This window comes from Ranitomeya variabilis, chromosome 7, assembly GCF_051348905.1.
Source record: "Ranitomeya variabilis isolate aRanVar5 chromosome 7, aRanVar5.hap1, whole genome shotgun sequence".
NCBI lineage: Eukaryota > Metazoa > Chordata > Amphibia > Anura > Dendrobatidae > Ranitomeya > Ranitomeya variabilis.
Window position 1 is genome coordinate 166,110,758 of NC_135238.1, and position 25,601 is coordinate 166,136,358.

Here is a 25,601-nt window from a genome sequence, read left to right on the forward strand (position 1 = left end):
AATGCGAACGAGTGGGCCCCCCCCTGCTTGCTCAGGATCACAGCACTTGCAACGTTTAAATACTTACCTTTCCCTGCAACACCGCCGTGACGTAGTCCGCATTTCCTGGGCCCACGAAAAACTTGAGCCAGCCCTACTCCCCCCACAACTTTCCCCCAATTCCCTATGCCCAACTATTATTATACAGTTAATTAAGATTGGCAAGCTTCAGAAACAAGAATGGATGTTTTTGGCATTAAAATGGGCACTGTAGGTGTTTTCCTGGCCTCCACTCACTGCCGACTATGCTTCCCCATTGACTTGCATTGGGTTTCGTGTTTCGGTCGATCCCCGACTTTTAGCGATAATCGGCCGACTGCACTCGACTCGACTCTGGACAAAATCGGGTTTCCCAAAACCCTACTCGATCTTAAAAAAATGAAAGTCGCTCAACCCTAGTGAGGACCATCACCGCCTCTGTGTGCTGGGAATGCCTGAACCAAACGGTCTACAAGAGTTGCTTGTTTGGTAGCCAATATTTGCTCAAGGTTCTCATGTGGCACGATGTTTTGAATTTTCCCTTTATAGCGTGGATCCAGGAGGCAGGCCAACCAGTAATCGTCATCGGTCATCGTTTTGACAATGCGGGGGTCCCTTTTTAGAATACGCAAGGCATACTCAGCCATGTGGGCCAATGTTCCTGGTGTCAATTCACTGGTCCTGCTGGGTTGAGGAGCACTTTCTTGGAAATCCACATCACAAGTGTCCCGCAAGAAACCTGTACCTGACCTTGCAACGCCACCAGTTTCAAGTGGCCCCTGAGAAGCATCCTCCTCCCATACATAGTCATCCCCATCATCCTCCTCCTCATCCTCTTCGACCGCCACCTCGTCCTGGACAGTTCCCTGACCAGACAATGGCTGACTGTCATCAAGGATTCCCTCCTCCTCGGCTGCAGACGCCAGCTCCTTGATGTGCATCAAACTTTGCATCAGCAGATGCATAAGTGGGATGCTCATGCTTATGATGGCGTCGTCTGCACTTGCCAGCCATGTGCATTCCTCGAAACACTGAAGGACTTGACAGAGGTCTTGTAGCTTGGACCACTGCACACCAGACAACTCCATGTCTGCCATCCAACTGCCTGCCCGTGTATGCGTATCCTCCCACAAATACATGACAGCACGCCTCTGTTCACACAGCCTCTGAACCATGTGCAGTGTAGAGTTCCACCTTGTTGCAACGTCGATAATTAGGCGGTGCTGTGGAAGATTGAGCGGTCGCTGATGGATTAGCATACGGCTGGAGTGTACGGGCGACCGGCGGATGTGCGAGCAAAGTCTTCGCACCTTCAGGAGCAGGGCTGGTAACTCCGGATAATTTTTAAGAAAGCACTGCACCACCAGGTTCAAAGTGTGAGCCAGGCAAGGTATGTGTTTGAGTTGTGAAAGGGCTATGGCAGCCATAAAATTCCTTCCATTATCACTGACTACCTTGCCTGCCTCAAGATGTACACTGCCCAGCCATGACTGAGTTTCTTGCTGCAAGAACTCGGCCAGAACTTCCGCGGTGTGTCTGTTGTCGCCCAAACACTTCATTTCAAACACGGCCTGCTGACGCTTCCCACTAGCTGTTCCGTAATGGGACACCTCGTGTGCAACACTGGCAGCTGCGGATGGAGTGGTCGTGCGACAGCGCTCTGTGGACGAGCTTTCGCTTCTAGAGGAGGAGGAGGAGGTGGTGGGGTGGCAAACGTCTACCGCCAACTGTTTCCTAGATCGTGGGCTAGGCAGAACTGTCCCACTATTGCTGTCCCCTGTGGACCCTGCATCCACGACATTAACCCAGTGCGCCGTGATGGACACGTAACGTCCCTGGCCATGCCTACTGGTCCATGCATCTGTTGTGAGGTGCACCTTCCCACTGACAGACTGCCTCAGTGCATGGACAATGCGGTCTTTGACATGCTGGTGGAGGGCTGGGATGGCTTTTCTCGCAAAGAAGTGGCGACTGGGTAGGTCATAGCGTGGTACTGCGTAGGCCATCAGGGCTTTGAAAGCTTCGCTTTCAACCAACCGGTAGGGCATCATCTCTAACGAGATAAGTCTGGCAATGTGGGCGTTCAAACCCTGTGTACGTGGATGACAGGATGAGTACTTTCGTTTCCTAACAAGAGTCTCTTCTAGGGTGAGCTGGACTGGAGAGCTGCCTATGGTGGAACTAGCCGTGGTGGTGGTTGTGGACATGGCAGATTGAGAGTGAGGTGGTGATGTTGGCCTACATACAGTGCTTCCTACCAATAACCTTCTGACTCCCTGACTGCTTTGGCCTAGCGACGATCCCTCCACATTTGCTGCTGCTGGTGTCCTAACCGGTGGGCTTAGCAATGTTGCGGTGCTGACTACCTTCATTCAGACCTAGTGCACCAACGGTACGGGACGTTAGGTAGTTAGTCCAGGCTTGCAAGTGCATGCTGTTTAAATGTCTACACATGCACGTTGTATTTAAATTGTTAAGAATCTTCCCTCTGCTAAAAGTCTTTGAGCATTTTTTACAGATCACTTTTGACTGATCATTGGGATCTTGGTCAAAAAAATGCCACACTGCACTCTTCCTACTATGGAATTCCTTTTCAGGCATTGCACGCTGTGCAACTTTCACAGGATGGCCACGCTGTCCTAAAACTGGTTTTGTCAAACGTTTTTTGCCTGATACGGGCCTGCCAGATGACAGCTGTTGCAATGTAGATTGGTGCTGCTGCGGATAACCCTCCTCCGCTTCTGAGCTAGTGGCAGCGCCACCCTCTTCCCCCAATGGCTGCCAATCTGGGTCAAAAACTGGGTCATCTATCACCTCCTCATCCTCAATGTCATGTGCACCTTCCTCAGTGTCACCGAGTAAGGTGCTATAGCGTTCGGGACAGGGCACCATAGTCTCATCAGGGTCAGATTCTGGCTCAGCAAACTGCGAGGGCAATGTAGTGATCTGACTCAATGGAACAGCATCATAATCTAGCTGTGGCTGTGCATCAGTGCACTCCATGTCCGATTCTTCTTGTAATGGGCAGGGTACAATTTCCCTTTCTAACCCAGGCACGGTATGTGTAAAGAGCTCCATGGAGTAACCTGTTGTGCCGCCTGACACATCCTTCACTTTTGGTTTGGGAGAAGGACACAAGGAAACGTCTTGTTCCTGACCGGGAGCATCCACTGACGACTGGCTGCTGTGACATTTTGAACTTTGGGAAGAGGAGGCCAAAGAGCTAGAGGCTGAGTCAGCAAGGAAAGCCAAAACTTTTTCCTGCTGCTCCGGCTTTAAAAGCTGTTTTCCTACTCCCAGGTAAGGGAGCCTTCGAGGCCTTGTGTAGCCAGACGATGACGCAGGCTCAACACCTCCAGCCTTAGGTGCTACTGTGCTTTTGCCACTACCACCAGATGCAGCACCACCATCAGTACCAGCTGACAACCCCCGCCCATGGCCTCTTCCACCAGACTTCCTCATTTTTGGGGGGGAGACACAGAACCACAACTCTGGCCCTGTGGTATAACAGTAAACCATGAACGTGGCAGAAAGTGGCTGCCTGATATATACGACACACTAGCAGTACAGCAGAATATACACTGTGTGCAAATTTTATTCTCCCTTTTTTTTGGGGGGGGGGAGACACAGAACCACAACTCTGGCCCAGTGGTATAACAGTAAACTATGAACGTGGCAGAAAGTGGCTGCCTGATATATACGACACACTAGCAGTATAGCAGAATATACACTGTGTGCGAATTTTATTCTCCCTTTTTTTTTGGGGGGGAGACACCGAACCACAACTCTGGCCCAGTGGTATAACAGTAAACTATGAACGTGGCAGAAAGTGGCTGCCTGATATATACAACACACTAGCAGTACAGCAGAATATACACTGTGTGCAAATTTTAATCTCCCTTTTTTTGGGGGGGAGACACAGAACCACAACTCTGGCCCAGTGGTATAACACAACACTATGAACGTGCCAGAAAGTGGCTGGAATTAATATTTAAAAAAAATAAAAAAATAAAAAAATAACAAGCTCCCTACAATGAGCTCAGGACAAGTATGGCAGCAATAAAAAGGACTGCTGAACAGAAAAATGTGGACAAATAAACAAGATAGGTAACTGTGCAGAAAGGAGCAACAGGAATTTTGCTTTTAAAAAAGCAGTTGGTTTGCACAGCACCGTGCACACAGCTATGCAGCTGCTGCACTAAAATACGACCTCCACTGTCCCTGCATAAAAAGGTGGTGTGGGACAGTGAAAATCGCTCCAGCACAAGCGGTTTGGGGGTTTATATTTCCTCCCTAACTCTGTCCCTGCTTCTGACTAACTGCAGCAACACCTCTCCCTAAGCTCAGATCGGCAGAAGTAAGATGGCGGTCGGCGTGCACGCCCCTTTATAGCCCCTGTGACGCCGCAGACAGCAAGCCAATGACTGCCATGCCCTTCTCTAAGATGGTGGGGACAGAGACCTATGTCATCACGCTGCCCACACTCTGCGTCCTCCTTCATTGGATGAAAAACGGCGGTGACAGCATCATATGAAACCAAACTAAGAAAAATGGGGGCACCACAGTCAATGGGACTCAAACCAAGGCCTGAAAAAATGTCACATATAAACTGAAGAAGAAAGATGGGCCTTATAAATGGGAGTCACCACTCTGTCAATAATGCAGTAAAAAATGTACAGCTTTATTAAACATGTATGCAGGAGACAGACAACACTAAAAACATTTAAAACACCAGAGGGATATACAATATCCCCATACCAGCAGATGGCCCGTAATAGGGCACACAGACCGCACCCCCCTAACAGAGTATAATACACACGCCTACTTGGCTGACAAGAGCCTGAATGGTACAAAATATATAAACAATATATACAGCCTGGCCAGTCCCATACAGTGATCCTGGCAAGCACCCTATGGAAAAAGTACCGCAATTAACACAGATGGTATAATAATGTACAGAGCATAATACAACCCATACAAATGGTGAAAAATATACGCGTTGGGTGCCTGCTGTCCGCACCTCCTTCCCTTTCAGGGTACACATGCCTCTTTGATTTAGGTTTACCCAGCCTGACCCTGCCTTATATCGGCACCTATGGGACATGGTAGCCATTCCTTCTCATTGGTATTTGATTGACTTTAGATGGTTGGCCTCATTTTAGGTGAACTTTGGTCAGTATACTTATTTCTTTATTTGCTCTTCATTTGCACTGCATTATTATTATATATTTTTCACCATTTGTATGGGTTGTATTATGCTCTGTACATTATTATACCATCTGTGTTAATTGCGGTACTTTTTCCATAGGGTGCTTGCCAGGATCACTGTATGGGACTGGCCAGGCTGTATATATTGTTTATATATTTTGTACCATTCAGGCTCTTGTCAGCCAAGTAGGCGTGTGTATTATACTCTGTTAGGGGGGTGCGGTCTGTGTGCCCTATTACGGGCCATCTGCTGGTATGGGGATATTGTATATCCCTCTGGTGTTTTAAATGTTTTTAGTGTTGTCTGTCTCCTGCATACATGTTTAATAAAGCTGTACATTTTTTACTGCATTATTGACAGAGTGGTGACTCCCATTTATAAGGCCCATCTTTCTTCTTCAGTTTATATGTAGCATCATATGAAACGCGACTTTGGTGTTCTGATCGTGTACCGCATGGCTGATCCCACACTAGGATCGGTTCGGGTTTTATGAAACCCGACTTTGCCTAAAAGTCGCCGATTTATGAAAATGACTGATCCGTTTTGCTCAACCCTAGTGGTAAATCCACAGTAATTCCGCAGGAAATCCGCAGTGCGGTTTACCTGTGGGTTTACCAAAATCAGTCCTGAAAAATCTACAGAGTAATCCGCAGCGTGTGCACATTCCCTAAAAGAGGTGACAAACACACAAAACTACACCAAAAACAAGGCCACTTGAATGGAGATTCTATACAGAAGCAGAAGTTGGATGATTTGTGCAGTGGAAAATTGTTCCTCATCTACCGTATTTATCTTACTTATATAGCACCAGCATATTCCACAGCTCTTTTCAGACATTATTGGCATCACTGTCCTCATTGGGGATCACAATCATCTAATTTCCCCATCAGTATGTCTTTGCAGTGTGGGAGGAAACCGGAGAACCTGGAGGAAACCCAAACATACACGGGGAGAAGATGCAAACTCCTTGAAGATGTTTATATATATATATATATATACTAGATGGTGGCCCGATTCTAACGCATTGGGTATTCTAGAATATGTATGTCCTTGTAGCATATTGCCCAGCCACGTAGTATATTGCCCAGCCGCGTAGTATATTGCACAGCCCATGTAGTATATTGCATAGCCCATGTAGTATATTGCACAGCCACGTAGTATATTGCACAGCAACGTAGTATATTGCACAGCGATGTAGTATATTGCCCAGCCCACGGAGTATATAGCACAGGTCACGGAGTATATTGCACAGCCCACAGAGTATATAGCACAGGCCACGGAGTATATTGCACAGACACGTAGTATATAGCACAGGCCACGGAGTATATTGCAGAGCCCATGTAGTATATTGCACAGCCCACGGAGTATATACTCACCTTCCATCCGCAGCTGTGTGAAAGAAATGGTTAATCTGAATTTAAAACATATATTTCTCTTATAAGCAAAGGGTCAAGTATTATCATCTAAGTCTCCCTGAGTCCAGTTTCCCGTACATTCCATCTAGCAAAAGGTCAGTTATTCCCGGAAAGCTGTCAATAGGTTGGGAGTTGATATCCTCTCAAGGATGTGCATCTGTTTTTGCCCTCTTCACCAGAATAACCTACACAGTTCTGCCAAATTCATTGTTAACCACAAACCACAAATATGTACAAAACACCCCCGCATTCTTGTTTTTAGAAATCTATCTTGTATCACAGGACATAAGTGACAACCCGTCAAGTAATGTATGTTTTTGCCAAGTATTATGTAACCTATACTCCTTGTGACTTTTGGGCTATAAAAGAGGGCTCGGGGACAATAAAACAGGATACTTCAGGAAGACAACCTGTTGTCTGTCTCTCTGATTTATTTCTCCCAATTATAGGTGCCTATCAACAGCGATACCTGAGGTTGGTTTCCATTTGAGAGAAAATCTCATCTTTAACAACTTGGAGGTTTCCCAGCGAGATTTCCATTCCATTCCCCTTCGACTACCGTTCCAGACTGAATAAGGTTACCTGCCGCCTGGTGCAGGAGAGAGGGGAAAAATAGAACCCGGGTAAGTGAGCTATTGCTCGCACTTTTTTTCTGTCTCTCCGGACAAGGAGGCCGGTAGGAGGTCAGTCTGCAGGGCTTTTCTAACGGGAATCCCCTCAGGTAGAAACATCTGTGTTTTGTGTTATTTGTTGTCATATTTGTACCTTTTTTTTTGTCATGATAGTCATCATAATCCGTTATCCGTCACTGTTGACTTTGCTTGTGTGTTTAAGTGGTGTTACGTTAATCAAATTCATCTGCAAGCCCATCTGTTCCGTAAAAAGGTGCTGCTAATTTGTTGTAATTTGTCAAAACAGTGCGTCCCGTCTGTATTGTGTATTGTGGTCCAGGCTGTGCATCCACAATATACCCTGCATCCGGACTGGCTCCGGGTTTTGCTGCTACATCTTGTTATCACTGGGTGTGTTGATCTATATTAATGTTGCAAACATGCAGTTCTGCTAAGAATAGTTTCAGATATTTGAAGTAAAAGTCGCATGTGATGCAATGTTTCCTGCTGTCACGGCCGTCATCACTGACCGCGGCTGTCATCACTCACCACGGCCGCAAATTTAGTCCCCGGCTTTTGGCGGCGGTAGGCCCAACAGCGCCCATGGTCCCGTCCGGCTTTGCCTTCCTCACGGTGACTCCGCCCCCTTTGCAGCGCTTCCGGCCGGGCCTGTGCGGAGTGGGCAGGGACTTGCTCTGCATAGTTCCTGGCCTCCCTGCCCTTTTGTCTCCGGCCACTGGCTGGCTGCAACCCACGGTCGCTAATTTAGTTCCCGGCTTTTGGCCGCGTAGGCCCAACAGCACCTATGGACCCGGCCGGCTCCGCCCTCCTCATGGCGACTCCACCCCCTTAGCAGTGCTTCTGGCCGGGCCTGTACAGAGTGGGCGGGAACTTGCTCTGCATACTTCCTGGCCTCCCCTTTTGTCTCTGCCCACTGGCTGGCCGCAACCAATGAATATCCGCGACAGACAGACGGAAGTGCCCCTTAGACAATTATATATATATATATATATATATATACACACACACATTTTTATTATATGCATATATATAGGCTTTTACAACTTTTGCTTTCTTGTAATTATAATTGTAACTGATTTCAGTATCAGGACTTACATCGAAGGATGACTGAGTCCCATGTCACTCGCAGTATGAATCAACTGACTGACAGCTAAAAGTCCTGCTTGCATCAGAGTTTGCTCAGATTCTAGCAGTTTAACGCCTCAGATTTAGACTCCCTCAGTCAGTGCATAGGCAACCTGGCAATGTAATTGTGGATGCCAATAGTTATGAGTTTTCATATGCTTTTCTGAACCAGGTCTAACACGGACATTCTGAGATAATGCACTATAAACAAGTATTTTCAAATTATCGTACATTCAAGTCCCTTTGTAAAACTTTTAAGGCTGGATGTCCACGATCCGGGACTAGTGCTGTGTCCAACAAAGTGAAGGACAACATCCAATCCAGGTGAAGTATAAAAAGTCCTTTATTGTGCCAAATGCAACGTTTCAACTATATAGGTCTTTTTCAAGCGGCTTGAAAAAGACCTATATGGTTGAAACGTTGCATTTGGCACAATAAAGGACTTTTTATACTTCACCTGGATTGGATGCTGTCCTTCACTTTGCTGCGGTATGTACTTTTCCATTTGGGTCCAGTGGAACTAGGACGGGCATCCCTATATCAGTTGTGCTGTTGGCTATTTTCTATTGTTTAGTGCTGTGTCCAAAGCACTGCCTTTTATTGAACGCAGGTAAATCTGCGTGTGTTCATTGAACCGTGCAGATTTACTACATTCAATACATTTCTATTGATGTAATTTCTGTTGTGGAGACTAGCAGTGCTAGTGTCAGTGTCCACGGGTGATCCGCAAGCGATTATGCATGCATAGAGGACATGGGATTTCTAAAAAATCCCATCCACTATGCTGTCACGCTGGTGCTGCAAGTTTGACGCAGCATAAATACGCATCGTCAAGCCTGCAGGAGTTCTGGAACGTGGGCACATAACCTAAATGTAGTTAAAAAAATAAAGGTTTTGGTATAAAAAAGAAAAGTAACCTTCCCACCATTATACTGGTTTTGCTATTAAAAAAATGAGGAAAAAAGCAACCCCCCACATATTTAATATCACTGCATCTGTAACAATTTATACAATAAATAATTTTAAAACTATTTTATTATTAATCACACACAGTGAAAACAGTTAAAATATAGGGAAAAATGCAAGAATTGCTGTTTTTGTTTATCTCAACTACCAAAAAAAGAAAAAAAAAAATGATCAGAAAGTCTTATGAATCCCAACAGGGTACCAATAAAAAGTATAGCTTGTACCAGAAAAAAAATAAGCGCACAGACAACTAAACATGTCAACATTATGGCTTTCAGAATATGATGACAAATATTTTTTTTTCTAAGTGATAGTGCAGCGCCCCAGAGTCCTGGTCGTTGCAGTAACGTCGCTCTGCCACTAAGGGGAGTGATGGTACGTCTGATTGCACTAAAAGAGTTCACCTTGCCAGGTGTCACCATCACACATTACACTTCACACTCTGGCCACCAGGGGGAGCAAAAGGTCCTATCTACTAGGCCACTCCTCACACATGGGTAAAACTGGGGGTTGGATAGGAAGTTAGAGAGAAAGTAGTCTGGAAGAGTTCCAGAGAGGACCTGTCAGGTGTGGGATCCTGACAGCGGCCTAGCACAGACAGATCGTTACGGAGCCGTGCCTGCACCTCATTGCGGCGGCATCTTAAGAAAGGACACGAAGCGAAGTATATTTTGGAAGAAGTGAGAAACGAGATCAAAGCACAAAGGAGATAGAACCAGAAGGAGTCGTGCCCCGAGATCGGCAACATCCTTCTGAGGTGCGTAGCCGGCGGCCGTAACACCGAGGAAGTAATAGACTCTACGCATTACTTTGAACTACGGCAGGGCAGTTAACATTAGGTTGGCTGTCTCACCTTTACACCTAATGAAGACAACGGAGGCAATTGTGGGAGAGGGGCGTCTCTAGGGTCCCTATAAAATAACTCCAGGCCTACCCCGTCATACGGGTGCATCCTATCCATATCATCTGGGGGATGGAGAGAGAGAACAGAAACATACACGACAGTTGTGAGGACTATCCCGTGGTGCAAAGCAGGGAGGTACTACAACACCCAGGCGCTAGTAGGAAGGCGACTGATTTCCACCTGCAAAGGGAACTCTGGATGTGCCTTCGGACCGGCCGGTCTCAGCCAGCCCTGTTAGCAGTGCTCTGGATTGCGGATGCCGAAGCCTTCAGTAAAGAGGTAAAGAGACTGCAACCCTGTGTCCTCGTTATTTACTGCTTACCTACACCATCACCTACTCCTTTATTTGGGCGCCCCTTAGCAGGGCCACGGACCGGGTCAGGCCACCGTGACATCCCCAGAACCGAGGGACCCGGTACCGAGTACCCCGCTACCCTGCGTCTGGGGGCCGCTCCAACTTTATTTTGCAAAAATAGTAAAACAAAATAAACTATGTAAATTTGATATTACAATAATCTTATCAACCCATAGAATGCGGGTTTGGGTCTCAGAATAGGTCAATCAAACAAAAAAATTTTTTTTTTTGGGGGGTGAAAGTAGTAAAATGAAAAAAAAAACATCTAAATTTGGTACCTCTATATTTGGCTCTCAGCATATGGTGTCACAAAAATATTTTTTTTATGCCAAAGAGTGTATTTATTTTACAGAATTAAAAAATAAATACATACACTTGGTATTGCAAAAAAAAGGGAACAGCAGAATTGCATGTACTCTGTGTGAAGCAGACAGTCACAGATAGAGTATGTGCACACAATCAAGAATTGGCAGCGCTTTCGACGTAGCTCATGTCCGCTGTGTCCAAAGAGCTGCCAGGCCCAGCTATTGAACGCAGGTAAATCCGCATGTGTTCACTGAACCGTGCTGATTCACCACATCCAATACATTGTATCGGTGAAATTTATCTTGCGGAGGCTCGCTGTCAGAATCTATTTGGTTTTGTCCATCCGCCATCTTGTGGTTTTCATGCTGCTGGTCTTTTTTCTCTGGTGCTGGGTTTGTCCTAAAGGCCCCGTCACACTTAGCGACGCTAAAGCGATCCCGACAACGATACGACCTGTCAGGGATCGTTGCTGCGTCGCTATGTGGTCGCTGGTGAGATGTCAAACAGTGAGATCTTCCCAACGACGCAGCAGCGATGCGGCGACCTGTAGCGACCTGTACAACGATGTCGTTGGTGGTTGTGATCCTGTCACATGGCAGCTATTATGACGAATTAGACCTCGATGAGGGACGTCCTGTGTGACGTTGTAGTATAAATTAAGGAAAAATGAAAACGCATTTGAGACCCCAAACGATACCTACCGTGCACAAAATATAGGTGTCAGAAGAACCGTTGAAGAATAGATAAATCGAAGAGGAGTCGCAGGCCGGAGAACTCTACAACGATCTGCAAACCACCACGCGGTCAGGAACAAAGTATGGAAGCGCTACTATGTCGCCTTCTGTTGATGGCATGACCGCCAATCAGAACGCAGTAGCGACCACCAATTGGAGCAGAGGGGTGCGGAAAAGGCAACGCAAATGCACGCCTATGTGTCGGTGTCTGAGTCGTCAACGAGGTCGTTGGTAAGGTGTCAAACACAGTGATGTGTGCTACCCAGCGGGACCTCAACAATCAAAAAAAGGTCCAGGCCATTCCGACACGACCAGCGATCTCACAGCAGGGGCCTGGTCGCTGCTACGTGTCACACATAGCGACATCGCTACTGAGGTCGCTGTTGCATCACAAAACTTGTGACTCAGCAGCGATCTCGCTAGCGACCTCGCTTAGTGTGACGGGGGCTTAAGTCAGGTGATTGCATCACCCTTTATTACCCAGCACCTGCCTCCCAGTCCTTGCTGGACAACAGTGTTAATCCGCTAGTGTTCTGGCTTGGTGCCTTGTTAGCTTTCTGTGTTTGATTTTGTGCAGTTCTGGGATTACTAGTTCTGCCAGTTTTGTTTTTTGTTTTTCCTTTAGTTTCTGCAGCTTCCTCTATTTTCCTACTAGGAGGCTACCTATTTTTGTTCACAGTCCCTAGATCGTTCAGGGATACCCTTCCCCCCCAAAGTAGGTCTTCGTTTGAGCTTGGCCTAGGAAACGTTGGTGGGTCTATTCACAAGGAGTAGGTCGCCCACTCCATTGTAGGGTTTCAGCCTAGTCCTAGTACAGGATCAGCTATTCCCCCGTCTACCCTAGTCGTGAGCTGCAGATCCATAACACTTGCGTCTCCACAAGATAAATAGACTTGCTGCAGTCTGGAGAGATGTGTCGCGTGACCGTTTCCGTGGGGAAGCCGCAGGCATCTTTGGACACATAGGGGGCATAGGATTTCTTGAAATCCCATCCACTATGCTGTAACATCTGGATATTGCAGGATGGATGCTGCTTACTTGAGCGTTTACTGGTCATGTGCACATACCCTTAAATATCAAGTTTTTGATTCCTTTTTGTCTTTTTAAAACACAATTATTCTCCCCTAAAGGGAGTCTATCACCTCAATTTTGCCCTATAAACTGAGGCCACTGCCATAAGGGGCTTATCTACAGCATTCTGTAATGCTGTAGATAAGCCTCGGATGTAACCTGAAAGATAAGAAAAACATGTTAGATTATACTCACCCAGGGGTGGTCCTGGTTCAGGTCCGATGGGCGTTGCGGTCCAGGTCCGGCGCCTCCCATCTTCATGCGATGACGTCCTCTTCTTTGCTTCCTGCCGTGGCTCCTGCGCAAGCGTAATTCTCTGCCCTGTTGAGGGCAGAGCAAAGTACTGCAGTGCGCAAGTGCCGGGAAAGGTCAGAGAGGCCCGGCGCCTGCGCACTGCAGTACTTTATGCTGCCCTCAACAGGGCAGATAAAGTAAGCCGGCGCAGGAGCCGCAGCGTGAAGAGAAGAAGCCGTCATCGTAAGAAGATGGGAGGCCCCGGACCCGGAGTGCGACGCCCATCGGACTGGAGCGCATCGGACCTTCCCCCACTGTGAGTATAATCTAACTTGTTTTTCGTATCTTTCAGGTTACATCGGGGGGGGGGGGGCTTATCTACAGCATTATAGAATGCTGTAGATAAGCCCCTGATGGCGGTGGCCTCAGTTTATAGGGCAAAATTGAGGTGACAGATTCCCTTTAAGGGTGTAGACAGACTGCTGTATAACTCATGCAATGATCACATTGCACTGCACTGAATGACCCGACCCTCTCCTGACCTGAGCATGACAGAGTGATGTATTTCTATGCAGCTGTCAACCTCAGGTCAGGAGAGCAGGCAGCCAGTACACAGACTGCTATGTGAGCTATACAGCAGTCTGTCTGCTCCTTAACAAAAAGGATTGCACAAGAAATCCAAAGACTCATTACAGATGCTTGATTATACAAGCTAACTTTCTCTAACACTGAAATTATTATTAATAGAGATGGATGAACCCGAACAGTAAAGTTCGGCGTCTGTACTAAACACCTACTGTTCAGGCACGGACACCGAACACGGACTCCACCAGGAAGTCCGTGTTACTGTTTGGGTTTGGCTGCCCAAACACCGGGTGTTTGTCGCACTGTCATGTGTATGGCAGCAGAGCAAACACCGATTCTGATCGGCGGGGAAATCATCCCCACTGGTCAGAGAGCATTCCCACGCTGTCAAATGACAGCGGGAGCGCTCAGCTGTGATCGGAGATATAAACTTTACCTCTGGTCACTGGTGACAGCTGATGGGACTACAGCTCCCATCAGCTGACACTTGCTGCTGCTAAAAACAGCAAGTGCAGGAGCGGCGGATGGAAGTATTCATTAGCCGCTCCTGCGCTGTAAATAAATAATTTCAAAAAAGCAGCGTGGGTTCCCCTGTATTTTTGCTAACCAGCCAGACAAAACTCACAGCTGGGGGCTGCAACCCTCAGCTGTCAGCGTCAGCAAGGCTAGTTATCAAAATAGAGGGGTCTCTATGCTGTTTTTTTAATTATTTAAATAAATCATTAAAAAAAATGGCATGGGGTCCCTCCCATTTTTGACAACCAACCTTGCTAAATCTGACAGCTGGGGGCTGGTATTCTCAGGCTGGTAAGGGGCCATGGATGTTACCCCCAGCCTAAAAATATCAGCCCGCAGCTGCCCAGAAAAAAGACATCTATTAGATGGGCCAATTCTGGTGCTTTGCCCAGCTCTTCCCACTTGCTCTGAAGGGGTGGCAAGTGGGGTTCATATTTGTGGGGTTGATGTCATCTTTGTATTGTCCAGTGACATCAAGCCCATGGCTTAGTAATGGAGAGGCATCTATAAGACACCTATCCATTAAAAATCCTACAGTTGTATGGTAAATAAAGACACAGCCAGAATAAAGTCCTTTATTTGAAATAACACAGTTTTCCATTTTTATTTAAAATCATAATTCCAGCGAAGCCCTTAATCTCCTGTAATAAAAGAAAAATAAAAAAACAACAATATACCATACTTGTCCGTTGTTCTGTCCCACGCTGTAATCCATGTCTGGGGAATAAATAGTTTTCAACCTGGACGGTGCCAAGATGCGACCATCCAGCCTAAGAAACACTGGTGAATGAGCCTCAAAGACTCAATTTTTCCTCACGGTGCTAGTGGGGATCTCTTCGAGGTCACCGCAGTTCTGCCCGGCTGGGAACGGAGCCTCAGTGACCGGACGTAACCTCAATGACGTCACCACCATTCTCTGAGGCTGTGCTCGCAGCAGCTCATTCACCAGTGGTTCTCAGCCTGGACGGTCACATCTTGGCACCGTCTAGTTTGAAAACTTTTTATCCTCCACACATGGATTACGGCATGGGACAGAACAGCGGACAGGTAGACGCCTCTCCATTACTAAGCTGTGGGCTTGATGTCACCTGACAATACAAAGGTGACATCAACCTCACTTGCTACCTCTACAGGGCAAGTGGGAAGAGCCGGGCAAGGCGTCAGAATTGATGCATCTAATAGATGTGCCTTTTCTGGGTGGCTGCGGGTTGCTATTTTTAGGCTGGTGGGCCAATATCCATGGCTCCTTACCAGCCTGAGAATACCAGCCCCCAGCTGTCTGCTTTAGCAAGGTTGGTCTTCAAAAATGGGGAAAAACCCACGCCGTTTTTTGAAATTATTTAAAGAATTTAAAAAAACAACGTGGGGACCCCTCTATTATTGATAACTAGCCTTGCTGAAGCTTACAGCTGAGGGCTGCAGCCCCTATCTGTGAGTTTTGTCTGGCTGGTTAGCCAGAGGGGAATCCACAACGTTTTTTTTTTTTTATTATTTATTTACAGTGCAGGAGTGGCTGATGAATACTCCCATCCGCCGCTCCTGCTCTCACTGTAATTAGCTGTAGCAGGTGTTGGATGAAGGGATCAGTTGTCCCATCAGCTGACACCAGTGCCCAGAGGTAAAGTTTATACCTCCGATCACAGCTGAGAGCTGAGAGTGGGAACCGTGGCTCTCTGACCAGCGGGGATGATTTTCCCGCCGATCAGAAGCGGTGTTTGCTGAGCTGTCATGCACATGACAGCACAGATAACACTGGATGTTCGGGCACCCCATTCAAGTGAATGGGGTCCAAGTCCGGATACTGGTTCTGGTACCCGAACCCAAACTTTTTGTAGCTATTCAGCCGGACCTGAATATCCAGGTGTTCGCCCATCTCTTATTAATATTAATTATTATAGCGTCATTCATTCCATGACGCTTTACATGTGAAATCAGTTTTTTTTCCCAAAAAATAATTGTATTGGCATGCTGCATGCGGCTATTTAACCCTGTTTCCAACTCAGGTATTTGTTGTTTATTGCTGTTCCTATGTGTTGTGGTGATGAGTGGAGCTAGCAGTATTGGTTGCCCTCTTGGGGTTCGTTTCCCTTTCTCTTCGTACTACACTCCCAGGGTTTCTCCCAGAGGTATCTACCTGTTCTGGACTGACTCCAGCCACATCTCCAGACATCAGCTGCCCGCCAACAGCGGGCCTAGTAAGGGTTCTTCTAAAGTCCCCCTCCCATTTACTGGGCGCTGGGTGAAGAGTATTAGGACTCATACTCACTTGCGAGAAGCTCGGATGAGTCTTGCACGGCAATACCCGGCACTGCACCCGGCACTCAGGAGCGGAGCGTGCGCTCCATGTATTCCTATGCGGCTGCATGCTCCGATCTGAGTGCCGGCCGCAGAGCCGGGTATTAACATGCGAGACTCATCCGAGTTTCTCGCAAGTGAGTATGAGGCTTAGGGCTCCTTTTCACTTGCGTGAAATACTGTCGAGTATCGCAGGTTAAAACCTATGCTGCCAGCACTCCAGATTGGAGCGTGCGGCCGTACAGCAATACATGGAGCTGCACGCTCCGCTCCCAAGTGCCGGCGGCAGAGCCGGGTTTTAACTTGCAAGACTCGGCCATATTTCACGCAAGTGAAAAGGAGCCCTTAAAGGCCCTTTAAGGCTCGCTTATCTGGGGCAGCTTGCGCCAAGTGTGTCTGGGGCTGCACTTTTGCTGGTTTGGTGCCAGTCTTGCTGGGTTTTTCTGTGATTATGCATAACAGTGGTATTGCTCTTCAGAGCAACTCACCCGTGCATGCTACATCTGAAACCCATAAGGGCTCACTCACACTTGCAATGTAATCATATGAGTGCATCCGCTAAAACATCAGACTGCACTCGGCCCAATGTTAAAGTATGAGCTCACGTCTGCAATTATTTCCTCATGCCGATTCAGTATGCGAAAACAATTGCAGCATACTGCGATTGCATCTGAGGATTGAATCGCATGCACCCATATAAGTATGGGTGCATGTGAAACATCACATTGCACTCGGATAGCACCCAAATGTAATGCGATTCCCATGGACACCGGCAATGGAGGAGATGGAGAAATTAATTTCTCCGTCTCCTCTGCTATCCTATGCAAGAGGATTGGAGCACAGAGCACTGACACTCGACTCACGCTCACAATAGAGGTTGAGCCGAGTGTCATTAGCATATTCCATCCGATGCTCTCGCATCGGATGCCATACGCTAATGTGACTCCACCCTAACAGTTCACATCGAACACCAGATCACATACATAGCCATCAGCTTTTGTTTTGACCGAAAGATTTTTTTAAGCTGCCATCACGACAAGGTAGACAATTTTGGCAGGGCTATACTCTACTCCAACCTATAAAAAAAATACTTAAACTTTCTACTACTCTTTTTAGGTATATATATATTTTTTAAAACCTCATTTTTTATTGATTTTTTGAACATAACATTGGATAAGCTAACGTAACATAGGATAGGATATAGCATCGGCAATGACACTGTAAATTACCAATAGTACATATACAAATCTTACTTGTCAGACAACAGGTCCGCCTAACTTTTTAAAAATAGTATACAGATACATAGATAGATCTCCGTCAAAGCCTTGTAACACAAATTTTGGGGAAACAGTAAGAGAAAAAAAGGACAGATAGACTACATAGAAGGGTAATAGAGGAAGGAAGAGAATCTCTTTTACTGTATTTTGCATTGTCAAGAGTGTCGTTCTACGGTAATAGATGTTGTATCTTTAATAGACATTATACATCTGGAATAGATCACAAGACCCCTAACGTCCCGCTCAGATCCTCTAGACAGTACCATTCCATGTGGCGGAAAGGACTAATCATTCTCGATATTTCATGGGGGCTATAGTGGGAACCAATGAACGTTTTCCACAGCGGAAATACTTTCCCTGCAGATTTTTCTTTACTCCTTTCCGCCTCTATTAATTCAATTCCCAGTAAGTGTTTCATCTGGGCTATTATCATCACCATCGACGGGGCGTTTGGTTTAAGCCATTTGCCAAATAAACCACGTAAGGCTACAACTAAAGCCCCCGTCTCACTAAGCGAGATCGGTAGCAAGATCGCTGCTGAGTCACAAGTTTTGTGACGCAACAGCGACCTCAGTAGCGATCTCGCTATGTGTGACACGTAGCAGCGACCAGGCCCCTGCTGTTAGATCGCTGGTCGTGTCGGAATGGCCTGGACCTTTTTTTGATCGTTGAGGTCCCGCTGGGTAGCACACATCGCTGTGTTTGACACCTTACCAACGACCTCGTTGACGACTCAGACACTGAATCGTCATAATAGCTCCCATGTGACATCGTTGTACAGGTCGCTACAGGTCGCTGGTGAGATGTCAAACAGTGAGATCGCAGCAGCGATCGTTGGGAAGATCTCACTGTTTGACATCTCACCAGCGACCACATAGCGACGCAGCAACGATCCCTGACAGGTCGTATCGTTGTCAGGATTGCTTTAGCGTCGCTAAGTGAGACGGGGCCTTTAGAATGTGTGGATGTTTTTAGGGATCTTTGCTTTAACTCCTGTGGGTTGTGTCTTCGGGGGTCTTAACTGGTGGAATAGCATAGTTTGTGGCATTTGTGGGAGATGGATTCCCCAGCACAATCGAACCTGCTCCCCTACCCGTTTCCAGTACTCTCTAACTGCCCTGCATTCCCACACCCTGTGACAGAGGTTCGTTGAAGGCGTTCCGCTCTTAGGGCACACAGTAATCCTGTCGGGGAATCTAGGAGAGGATGGGATATTGAAACCATATAATGCTGTATGCATCAGCTTTTATTAATTTTTCTTTAAGGAAATGAGTCACACATTTTTTTTAAAATGACGAATAATACCACATAATACCACATACAAGAGACAAATACAGTTAGGCCGTCGTCACACTGGCGTATTGCATCCGATGCGAGATCATCGGATGCGATATGCTAATGACCCACGGCTCCTTCTCGCAGCAGAGCAGGAGCCGAGTGTCATACGTCTGTGCTCCGATTCTCTCGCACAGGGAGGATCGGAGCACAGCTGCGGAGGAGGCGGAGAAATGAATTTCTCCATCTCCTCCATTGCTGGGGTCCGCTTATAACGCACAGCACTCAGATGATATCCGAGTGGTGTGCGCTGTCTCACTCGCACCCATAGGCTTATATGGGTGCGAGCGAGCCGAGAGTTTTCCTCGGTCCGAGACAATTGCAGCATGCTGCGATTGTCTCGGACCGAGGAAAACGGCCGACAAAAAGTTGGCTGGTGGGAGCTGCCCCATAGCTGAACATTGGTCCGAGTGCAATGCGATTTTTTATCCCATTGCACTCGGCCGTTTAAAACGCCAGTGTGACGCCGGCCTTACCGCATGGCCGCACCACATAGTTACCAAATAATACCACACACAGGGAACAAATACCACCATACCATCACTAGACCACATGTTGCCACCACATAGTGACTGAATAATACCACATACAAGGGGAGAAATACTGACACACCATGCACTGCAGCCTTTCAACAACTTTATTAGGCACCAAACCAAAATAATAAAACAGACTTCAGTGAAAAAGTCTGTTCGGAGTTCGGCACTTGACACCGGGTGTCTGGTAAGAACCCCGAACTTTACAGTTCGGGTTCGCTCATTCCTAGTGACAAACACAAAAAAATGCAATTATGGCAGTTCTATTTTTTTTATGTCTTTTACAATATGAATGTATCAATTTTATATTTTGATAGACCACACTTTTACAGATATGGTGATGCTGAATATGTTTTGTTTTAAACCTCCGTTTTTTAATGGGTTGAAAGAGGAGTTAATTGGAATTTTTATATTTGTAAATCTACTAAAGCTTTATTTTAGCATTTTTTTTGTTTCTTTAGGAGATTTGAACCTATGATTTTCTGTTTGCTTGTATTTTACGGCAATACAACAGGATTGCATTATAAAGTGGGAATTGTGGTCTCATATGATGCACACCCTGAGGCTGGGTTTCACCGAAGTACCAATATGGAAGTCTCCAGGGCCTTCAGAAAGCCCCTGCCTGCCATTGCAACACATTGGTACCCTGCTGCTTTCTGAGATTGACAATGGCATCTAAATTATTAACAGCAGTGATCGAAACAGAATTTTGGTCGCTGATGTTAGTGACAGACCCCGGCTATGCAATATAGCTGGCATTTACCATGTGAGGAAAGAGCTTTGCTCCAGAGTCCCTCCTCACTTGCTGGGCCTGCTTGGACATACAGTTACTGTACAAACATTTGTGCTTGGGTATAAAGGTGTCCAAAACCCATGCCCTGTAATAATATCCTCCATCGTGTAATAATGTACCCCATCCTTGCCCCTATCGTATAATAATGCCTCCCGTTCTCATTCTTTAAGAATTCTCTCCATCCTACCCCCCATCATGTAATAATGTCCTGAAATGATGTTCCCTATCCTGGCCCCTATCCTATAATTATGTCCGTTATTCTGTTATAATGTCCTCCATTTTGGCCCACATCACATAATAATGTTGCTCTTTGGCCCCTTTCCTGTAATAATATCCCCGTTCTGTAATAATGTCACTATCCTGTTATAGTGTCACCATCCTGTAGTAATAAGCATTAGATAGATAGTATAAAATACAGAAATATTTCAAACTATTATAATTTGAAGAAATAGAGAAATAATATTCATAATTGTGTCTTTTTGCAGATATTTTTCATCTTGGAAAGAAGAATAAAAGTTGTTAGCCAATATGGATACAACTGAGAATTTACTGCTGATATTTAGAGACTCACGTTGGCCAATAATGATGATATGGGAGCGAATTAACCATGCATACACATCAGATTCTCCCCCTGTGGACTGGGGGCTTCAAAAAGAGGACTATGGCTTCCAACACTGGTATTTTAAATCCCACAATGAAAAATATTCTGTGTTCTGGGACTCTGAGCACTCTTATTGGAAGGTGAACACCCCGTTTGGACCAAGTCTATATTTCATCGGACCTCTGTTTATAGACAAATCAAGTAAAGGATTAAAAGTTCCTCCATGCTTTACTGTCATTGATTCAGATACCGATGTTTTAATACCTATCAGGTGGTTTAAAGTGCTACAAAAAATGTGTCACATTTCAAATATTCTTGTTAAACCTATTACTCTGAGCAATGATGAATAAAAATTATCCTTTCCTTTAGTCAGCATTGCCGCCGGTGTCAAACCCGAAATTTTTTGAAATGTGTTAATTTTTATTCCTTTAACTTGCAAAAGTGGTGAAATTTTTATGTGACAACAAATTTTAGTGTGATATGAAAAAAGTTCCATTTAGAAAACACTTCTTAGCTGCCGTAAATTAAACAAAATAGAAAGGAAAAACGTAACCCTCAGCAAAGCCATTGGCGGACTGACTCATGACTTGGTTTGTAGGGCAAGCAGGGGTTAAAAATAAATATGGGTAGAAGCAGGGCTCTGTGGGGGTCAAAAATTTAGAGGGTTTGAACAGTAAGGAGGGGGGATTTACATTTAATCAGGGAGAAGGGGTGTTGGATGATGATGTCATTGGGTCATTTCAGCGAGTGGTGGAGAGGGGGTTCTTGGAGTTGGTGGCAAAATTGTGGTGGGGGTTGTACATCAGGTGGATGTCTGGATTTTGGTTAATTGCCTGGAGGATTTTGTGACTCTACAGGGTGGAGTCCCTGGGAGTCGGCATTATGGAAAAGATTTTCTGGCAACAAAGGTGCCCCCGAGCCTGTGGTTGTGGCTTGGGTAATGCTGGATGGTGGAGGTTGGTTCTTTATTGTACCAACCTACACAGACAAGTAGGGATGTATTTTGGCCTATTACAGGGAATCTTTAGGCAAATTGTTGTTGGCCAGTTTATTGGTATTAAACCCTTTTTTCACTGGGTAGGTGTTTTTTAATATTTGAATTATTAAAGATCTATTTTAAAGGGAATTTATGTTTACACATTTGATTTAATTTCCTTGGTTATACTTTATTGTTTAAAATACTAGCTATTTTAACTCCTAATGACACCTGATATGCCTTTTTGTAGTGGTCAATAAAGGTCCTTATTCCTCAGCACCACCATTTTATGGCACTTATGAATAATTAAATCTTTGGATGCCAATGGTTGTCATAGCACCCCAAGGCCACGTAATGGGCCTTAGGGTCTACCACCTAAGGTAGCCTGTTAGACCCTGCCATGACCAGGGTCTAACGGGACCAATGTCAGTGTAAAACTTAACAGGTCTAATGTACTGCAATATGTATGTAGTTCATTAGTCCATCATTCAAAGTGTAAAATGTTTAAGTTCTACAGTGGAACTAAGTAACAAAATACCAAAAAAATGCAATAAAACCTGGAAAAAACATGAAAAGTCTTTCTCCATTGAAATGGCAGGTTTTATGTAAAAAAAAAAAAAAGAAAAAAAAAGTAGTACACAAAATTGATCTTGCCACGCCTGGAAAAACTACAAAAGGGTGACCTTATTTAGCATGGTGAACCCATAAGAAAATAATAATAGTAGTAAAAAAAAATAGAGTGCTTTTTTTCATCTTACTGCCACACAAAAAATAACAATAAAAAACTTAAGTAAAAAAAATAATTTATAACTGAAAACCTTAGCTCATTCAGGAAAAATAAATCTCTGACAGTGTAAATATAAAACCGGTATAGCTCTCAGATCATGGTGATGGAAAACCAAATTGTTTGCAAAATATAGTTTTTTGTGAGAAAAAGTTGCAAGACATAAAAAAAGCTATATAAAGAAAAACTAGTCTGTGAGAGCCAGAATTCTTGCTGGTTGGTAGGTGATCAAATACTTATTTCACGTAATAACATGCAAATTAATTATTTAAAAATCATACAATGTGATTTTCTGGTTTTTATTTTTAATTTCTGTCTCACAGTTGAAGTGTACCTACGATAAAAATGACAGACCTCTCCATTCTTTGTAGGTGAGAAAACTTGCAAAATGGTCAGTGTATCAAATACTTATTTTCCCCATTCCATATACATGCAGGTACATCATGCAATAAAGATATTATCTGCCAAAGTACATTAGAGATTACTGACATCTATAAAAGATTTGAAGATGATCCCATGTTAAGTAGATATGATACATAAACTTTGTGTACTAATAATAGTACTTAATGCATCAAAACTTATGTAAGTGCAGGAAGCCTGATGAAGGCCCTACAGTGGACATACAGTATATAAAACATTAAGGGTGCTTTCAGATCATGTCCAGGCACCTTTTCTGTGGTCCCATTAGGACTTACGTCCGAACACCCCGCAAAACGGGATTCAGAATTATGTGCCGACGAGGCTCTGATGTGCATCATTTTCGGGAGTGAACACCTACTGGAGGCGGACACCCAGATGTAATAGACTGCTTCGGGGTGTCTGCCTCCAGTAGGCATACATGCCCAAAAATGATTCATGACAGAAAGGACGTTTGCTCTGCGGGCACCATTATAGTCAATGGGCCGTCAGCGCATACGCGCAAATCCCATGCCACAATGCAATGTGAAAGCACCCTAAACAATAGGGTACAACTACAGCGGAAAAAACAAGCAAGACTATGAGTGAATTAAGAGAGGAAATTATATACTGTAACTATACACACAATGGGTATAAAATCATAAGCATTACAGATTTTGGAACTCTATAGCTTTGCTGAGTATCCTAAAATATAAAGAAGATGAATGAAGGATATATCACCAAATTTTCCATCCAAAACACATACAAAACTCTATTGTCTACAGCCAAGCCATCAGATACAATCGTATATGTTCCAACCCCGTGGACAGAGTTGAACACCTTGGTCGCCTCAGAAAAACCTTTTTGAATCAAGACTACCGTCCAAGAAAAATTCAAAACCAAATTACAAGAGCCACCAGAATATCAAGGAATCAGCTGCTAAATTACAAAGCTAACGATGAAAATCACCGGGTGCCTCTAGTAGTCACCTACAATCCAAATCTGGAGGTGCTAAGGGGAGCTGCACGGAAATTACAGCCTTTACTACAAAAAGATGCCTGATTACAATCCATTTTTCCAGACCCCCACTACTGTGATTTAGGCAGCCCCTAAATCTAAGAAAAATCATTGTCAGAAGCTCCATCCTCTCCAACAGCTGCAGGAACCTTTCCCTGCAACCAGAAAAAATGTAAAACCCATCCATTTATAATGACCATGGACAAGATAAAGATCCCCAATTCACATCAGGACTACAAGATACCAGGTACTTTCAGCTGCATCACATATATTGTGGTGTATTTAATTGTTTGTACCAAATGTCAATCTGGGGGTCTGTATGTAGGGGAGACAGGGCAAAAGCTTAGAACAAGGATGAATTCTCACCACCATGCAATAAGAGAAAAAAAGAATGGGTCTAAACATTTTTGTATCCTTGATCACAGCACCATGGACATGAAACTACTTTTATTAAAGGGTAACTTCAAATCTCAAAGAGACAGAAGGGTCTGGGAGTATAAACTCACAACAATATTTGACACAGTCAGTGCAGGAATGAAAGTGTCACATGGATTTATGTCTTTTTACACCAATTAAGGAATTTGCTCCTCAGACCTTGTGGGGACATCACAACGCAGAACCAGACCCCAATCAGAGGACAATAAAACTTTCACACTCCTTATCTATGAACTGTTCCAATATTTATGGCCACCATTATTTATCCCTCTAGCTAACGAACAATACTCTGTACTCCTCCTCCTAGACCTGTCCTCTGCTTTTGACACAGTTGACCACTGCCTCCTACTACAGATCCTTTCCTCCTTTGGCATCAAAGATCTTGCACTATCCTGGATCTCCTCATACCTTTCCCACCGCACATTCAACATCTCCCACTCCCACACTACCTCCTCATCCCACCCTCTCTCTGTTGGATTCCCCCATGCTCTGTTCTAGGACCCCTACTCTTCTCATTCTATACACTTGGCCTGGGACAACTCATAAAGTCCCATGGATTCCAGTACCACCTTTATGCTGATGACACTCAGATCTACCTTTCTGGCCCAGACGTCACCTCCCTGCTGTCCAGAATCCCGGAGTGTCTATCAGCCATATCCTCCTTCTTCTCCTCTCGCTTCCTCAAACTCAATGTGGACAAATCTGAACTCAACATCTTTCCTCCATCTCATAGATCTTCCATACCTGACCTATCTATCGCAATTAATAACATCACGCTTTCCCCAGTACAGGAAGTCCGCTGCCTCGGAGTAACCCTTGACTCTGCCCTGTCCTTCAAACTGCACATCCAAGCTCTTTCCACCTCCTGTCGCCTCCAGCTCAAAAATATCTCCAGAATCCGTCCTTTCCTCAACCGTCAATCTGCTAAAATGCTTGTGCATGCCCTCATCATCTCCTGCCTTGACTACTGCAACATCCTTTTCTGTGGCCTCCCTGCTAACACCCTTTCACCTCTCCAGTCCATCTTTAACTCTGCTGCCCAACTAATTCATCTCTCTCCTCGCTACTCCTCCGCTTCCCCTCTCTGCT

The 25,601-nt window shown here is 45.2% G+C and overlaps 1 long non-coding RNA gene across 1 annotated transcript in view; it reads left to right on the top strand.

Moving 5' to 3' along the window:
• The window catches only part of LOC143785743 (uncharacterized), a 38,778-nt gene extending 17,243 nt beyond the window's left edge, over positions 1 to 21,535 (top strand). Inside the window, exons 2-3 of the long non-coding RNA XR_013218072.1 lie at positions 7,092 to 7,116; positions 20,789 to 21,535. This is a non-coding gene — a long non-coding RNA (uncharacterized LOC143785743). The remainder of the gene's footprint in view (positions 1 to 7,091; positions 7,117 to 20,788) is intronic.
• Positions 21,536 to 25,601: the final 4,066 nt, after the last annotated feature.